Source organism: Eretmochelys imbricata, chromosome 3 (genome assembly GCF_965152235.1).
Source record: "Eretmochelys imbricata isolate rEreImb1 chromosome 3, rEreImb1.hap1, whole genome shotgun sequence".
NCBI classification, from domain to species: Eukaryota; Metazoa; Chordata; order Testudines; family Cheloniidae; genus Eretmochelys; species Eretmochelys imbricata.
This window is the reverse complement of record NC_135574.1, coordinates 6,768,618-6,775,111: the sequence shown is the minus strand read 5'-3', so window position 1 is coordinate 6,775,111 and position 6,494 is coordinate 6,768,618.

Below are 6,494 nucleotides of genomic sequence, written 5' to 3'. Positions count from 1 at the left end.
CCAAATGTGTACCTCAACTGGCTGATCTGTGGGCAATGTGGCAGAAATGGGTCTCGAGGGATCTGCAGGAGTGTTGATGTGCTACCTCTTTCCCCAGGATGTTGTGAAGCTACACTTGTCAGGCTGGAGATTTGCAGGCCCTGGATGGAAAGTGCTATAGAAGGAATGATGATGATTATCGTCAATCTACGATGGCTATTAGTACAGTGCTAGTCCTCTTATCTCTGCTCTTACTATATGCTGCTGCTATTGTACCTAGAACTCATCTGTCTGGACCAGTGGCAACTCAAATCCCAGCAAGAACATGTTGCCTGGTAAAATCCCAATGTTTCTGGAACTTGGGGTCCCAATCCAGAACCTGGCCCTAGGTTTAGTAGTCAACAAGCCAGAGAGGTTAGAGAAGGATTTTTCCCTTTCTCCTTCTGCTTCATAAGGCTAAGGAAGATCTCAATGGGAGAAGAGGGGGTGGACACAGATGATAAAGAAGAGGGTACCCAAAAAGTTCGTGATCGTTGGTGGCTCTGCCTGATTAACAGGTGTCAGGTGGGAGCTGATACGGTGGCTGGATTAGGGGCTTCCCATTCAATCTCCAGATGAAAGCTACTCATGCCTTTTAGATGCTGTGGTCAGTTGCCACTGCTGTCTGGAAGGGTCTGTGTCTGGTACCTGCATGTGTGACATCAGTGCGCGCTTTCCCCAGCCCTCCATTTCCTCTGGCATGGCCAAAGCCTAGTGACCAAAGGAATTTCCAAACGCTGCCTCAATTCCTATGCTGTAGTGTAGGAGTGCGTTCTGTGGGGTCGTAGGAGGGGGGTGAGAAATATAAATACCATTCAGCTCATGTCCTTTCCTAGTTCTGTCTTGAGCTACTCAGGTGTGAACAGTTCCTGTAGGGCACCCCATTGCTCGCTGAGTTCAGTGTCCTGTGTGCAAAACACCCATGGGAGCTCAGCATGGGAAAAGCGAACTTGGTAATTAAAACCAGCTGTGAGCAGCAGTTCCTTGCCCAGGCCCGTTTTAAGGATCTGAGATAAGATACCAGTAGTGCGGGGCTGGGCTTATCTTTTAACACAGCTGTAAATAACCATCTCATGGTGATGTGTGCACACACAGTGCAGTTCCTTGCTGACTTGTCTCTCTGCACTGGTCTCTTTCCAGTCCTGTTGGACACCTGCCCCAGAAGGCAGCGTAGTCTAATGATTAGTGTGTTTGGGGTGGGGGGGGGGGTGTTCAGGATTCTTGCATTCCAGCCCCAGCTGTGCTACTGACCAAAGCGGGAGACAGGTGGCAGGCAACCAGAAACCAGTGTCTACAGGGGCCCACACCCGTTATATGTGCCAACCTACCCAGTTCAGAGCAGTCTCGTTTCCTGGCCAATCAGCCATCTTTAAAAAACATATTTCATTTTGTTTGGCATTTCATGACTGCAACATGGCACTGCATGTGCACGATACTGTGTGGTGCTAACACCAAAATGCCTCCAGACCTAGTTGGCAGCTAGAAATGCATCTTAGGATCTCTAACGCGAGACATGATTATGAAGACTGCTGCCCAGAGGAAATGTATAAATGCAAAAGACCAACAGATCCTTGGCATAGGTCCCAGAAACTGTTTGGCCAAGCTTTGGGATATAAAGACACTAAGAATACACTTTGATTCCAGCTAAGTAGGTGCTATTCTACAGAAACCATTCAAGTATTCAGTCATCGCAACATATGCTGATGAATTGGTATTGAATCCCACCGACAGATCCAGCAGTAACACCAAGAAACAATTCCCTCCCTAAGAGTCAATACAGCTTCTTACCCCTTCACGCCACAGCAACAGATTAAGATTTGTGAGCAGAAGCCCCAATGCTCTAATTGGATTTGTGCAGGCAGACCACTACACCGGAGCAAATATAGCGGCAGGATTGGAGGCCCTAATGATCATTAGGCATAAGGTGCCAAAGAAATGGTGCTGCAACCCTCTCCCAGTGGGTCTTTTTGCGTCAATGGAGGCTCCTGACAATAACAGATCTGTGCTAGGAAGCCCAGTTTTCATTGCTGAAACCTTCAGAGGAGCGGCCCAGCTTCAGAGGGGAGATTATCAGGGTCAACAAAGACATCATGGATTTAATGTCCCAATCCTTGAACTAATTAGTGAACAGAAGTGGCTAGGGGTATTTTCACTGGGGTTGTTTGGATAAAATCGCACACTACCCCAATCAATAATTTATGTAATATAATTACTTATGTGCAAATAATGTATATTTGCACATTTTACTGTTTTCTTTTACCAGGAAACACTCTTCCCCCCCACCCCATCCCACCCCACTTTGCCACAGTTCTGATAATTAAAAAATTAAAATCCAGATCCTAGGGTGAGAGGCAGCTGTTTCACAGCAGAGCCCACGTGGTTGCTGGCTGTTTTTTCCTCATAGAAGACATAATTTCTCTCTCTGCTGCCTGCATGTTTTTTTTAATTCAGGGACTAGTTTAAACTAGGTGGGTGTTGGATTTTTTTTTTAACTTGTTTGCAAGTGATCGAAGTGTGAGAACGTAGTGGAATAAATAGAGGAACAAATTCTAGGAATGTAAGTAAAAAAAAAAAATTAATTTTGCTTTCTGGTCACTTACGAAAATCTATCTGCTCTGCTGGTTTCCCTCTATTCTATAAAATAAAAAGCACCATCATATTCTTCTGGCATGGCCCCAAACACCATACTAAGAGGGGGATGAGGTGAAATGGTTTGGACCATTACCAGAAAATGCTGTAGGACTTATTAAGAAGTTGACTGTCAAGTTTTAATGTGCCCTTGGTTTCCACTGTGATTTTAAAGGAGGACCTGAAAAAGGCAGAAAACAGTGGGTTTTTGCCCCTTCTTGCTTCTTTATGATGTAAAGGGAAGACCTGAAAGATTGCTGGTTTGGATTCCTTTTATATTTATTTGGCTGCTCATTGTTTACGCTATAAATTCAGGTCTTGTCTGGCCTGTTTCTCCTGAGCAACTCTATGGAAGATTGGAGAATTTATGAGATTATGTAAGAAACAATGCAGATGTAACTAGATTAAGAGGGGGAAATTATTTCTAATGAGACTGTTTAACTCCTCATAAGAAACAAATTGGAAGAAAAGCTCTTTTCTTAAAATTAATCTCACACACCCACACTTCTACTTCTCCTTTAATTAAGGGCTCAGAGAGCTCCCAATCCACAGATCTGAATCCACCAAGGAAAAAAGTTTGACATGCCTGATATTTAAGATAAAAAGCAAGGAGATATATAACCTTCTTAAAGGGTTTAAACACCCCCTCCGCCCACATACACACACACACAGAACACCTTTCAGGTAAAGAAGTGCTCAAACCTATGTTTTCCCCTTAAGTCACCTTTAAAAATAGCTGGGGCTGCCTGGAAATGGACACTTGTAAAACCCCACAAATTCCTAGACTTGCCACCAACCCAGGTAGAGATGTCACAGCTTCATCCTTTAATTAGTTAACAATGTTCGTAAAGCACTTTAGAGCTGAAGCAAGCCTCACAAAAGTGCTGAGTAATAATAATGATACTCATCTGGCCCATCGCTTCCTCTTAATCAAGGGGAAATAATTATTTTAATGTTCATGCTCCAAGGAAAACGTATGTATGCAATCTTAGGGGGAACCAACTGATTGGTACTGGAGTCTGAGGCCTTGTCTATTCTAGCAAACTCCATAGTTATAAGAACAGGAGTACTTGTGGCACCTTAGAGACTAACAAATAAATAAATTTGTTAGTCTCTAAGGTGCCACAAGTACTCCTGTTCTTTTTGTGAATGCAGCCTAACACGGCTGCTACTCTGAATCCATAGTTATAGTTCATCCTTTGTGCGGCCCCTGCAGAGGGAAACCATAATGTAGATGGCGTGACATGGGTAATCACACCAGAATCTTGTCTATACTGAGGATTCCACCATTGCTCTCAGGATGGAGCTGCACCAGGGTGAATTACAGCTACGGGGTTCACCTGTTTGAAGTACTGATGACTCTCGGGCTTCATTCACTCATAGGCCTAGTGATGGACACTGCTCTGGGTCACCATGTAAAACTGGAGTAACTCCACTGAAGTGATGCTGGATTTATGCCAGTGCAAAGGGGTAGTCTGTAATCCTGTTTGTATGTCTCTGGCCACCTTGCTGCTAGTGCCCTAGCTTTAAAAAAATAAAAACATGGCTCAAAGCAAGTTCTCCATTTGGGACTCAGAAGAAATGTCCAAGCTTTTAAATGCACAGTTGTCTCTGCTCTGGAAGCTGTGTTGTGCTGGCCCTGGGTTGGGGCTGGACAATGTTAACTGTCTAGTTCGGGGAAGACAGCTCCTGAGCTCTGCAACCAGTCGTGGCACTGTATTAAAAGATCTGAGTGGGCAGGGGACAGCGGTTGTACATCTTGTCTGAACAATGGTGCCTTTAGTTCCATGCTTGGGTTTAGTATTGACTCAGTGAGGAGGGCATCAAGGACATCACTCTGCCTGACCCCAGTGGGATGCTGTCCCTAGCTGCCATGGCATAAGATGAGCCGATGGCCCTAGTCCTGTTCAGCAGCACTTCCAAACCATCCTCAGACATCTCAGAAGCTTTAACGTGCACTGTGATCAAATGGCAACAATGCTTTAGAAATGCATGGGTGAAAGCAGGGGCAATGCCTATTACATAGCTTCAGTAGCAGCACTGGGGGTCCTGCAGGCTGCTGTGGCCTGTAACTCAGGTCACTGAAACATGTGTAGTTTTAGGTTACATTACAGTCACAGCTTTCCATCTAGGGAGGTACTAACGACCAGTTTTGAAGTTAGGAGTGGTGTTGTTCTCGATACACACCAATCGCACTGTCTGCTGCCTGGTTTGAGTGAAGCTATTATTTCCTCCCCATTAAAAAGAGGGGAAATCACGACAATGAGTCAGAGAATATGAATCCTGACTTCCCACCCGTTTTAGGTTAGTGTGACTAGCAAACCAACAGAGTTACTCCTGATTTACGGAAATTAGAAGAGAATCAGTCACTGGAGATCCTAATTATTTTCCTTTAAAAAGTGCTTCATATTTGTTTATTACTTTTTTAAAAACTTCCCATAGAGGAATGCAATTTTGTCATTCTTAAAAATTGTCCCAAAATAACCCTAAGGCACAGATTTATATTTTGGTTTGGCTAGAAAACTGTTTTATCTTCACTGATCCTACTTAAAGTTAAATTCACATTATACATTGTGAAAAATCTCCTCATTAGGTTTCCCCTGCTTAGGGTAAATGGAGATAAACGATGGAAAATTGATCCATCTTGCATTTAACAGCTCTAATGTGCAATGAGGCATTTAGAGAACACTTTTGTCTTAAAATAAATGCCATTTTTAACAGTGACTCGTTTTGAATATTTTTCCTGTATTTAAAATGAGGCATATTTCTTCAGCTGCTTGACTACTCCTGCTTTCTGCTGTTTTAGTGTCAGCTTTATTCAATGTTTAATTATACTGTTTATTGTAAATAAAGTCATTTAAAAATTGGCTTTCTAGTTGCAGTCTGCTTACTCTATTCCTTACAAGGGCCACTGAATTGAATTAAATAGGAAACCTATAGAATATAAAGGCGAAATGGAGTGAAAATGCCATCCACCCCAAGCAGAGAGAACTCAATCAAGCCTTTCTCTCATAAGGCTCCCTGTTACTTTCTGGGGGAGGGACAAGCAGGCTCCAGCCCCAGATGAAAATAAATATGGCCTTGCTCCTGCACCACTAGTGAAGTGGAATAGTATTTTGCCCTATTGTAGCAAGGAAGATTGATCTGGCAAGAGGATGAGGCTCAGGACACCTGGCTTCTACCCCCAACTTCTCTACTGACTTGCTGGGTGTCCTAGCATGAGTCACTCCATCTCTCTGCCCTTCATTTAGAATGGGGATACTACCTCAGAAGAGCATGGTGACTCAATTCTTTAATGGCTGCCCCCTGCTTAGAGGTCCTTGGCTGAAAGTCACTCCACAAGGGTTAATTATTGTTAGACCCAGGCATCCCTTTCAGGGAAAGTTCCCCCAGTTGAATTGCCATTGCTGCAATCATTTAAATGAACTTGTTTATTTGCTGTTCAGCCCACAAGGTGATGGCCCCTCATGAAAAAGCTCAATACAGTCCTGCATGAGTAGCTCACTGCATGATTTACACGGGTAGTGTTGCAGGGTTTGGCCCATTTGGGTAGAATACTGTAGTGGTTTTTCCTCACCCTGTTTAACCTTATTTATATGGCAGTAGCCATGATACAGCACAGCTTGACTTTTGTGGCACAGTGTAACTTATGCTGCCTCACATGGTTCTCTACCTTCTTGGTAATGCATTAGGAGAGCTCTGGTTAAAGCTGGCACCTCACCTGGCAGCCAGCAGCATTTTCCTTACTGTGAGAGATTTTGCTTATGCAGCCCTGGTGAGGTGGAGGATTACTGATCAGGCCACAGGTACACACCCCTTTCAGATGGCTAGCTACAAGCACACTTTGT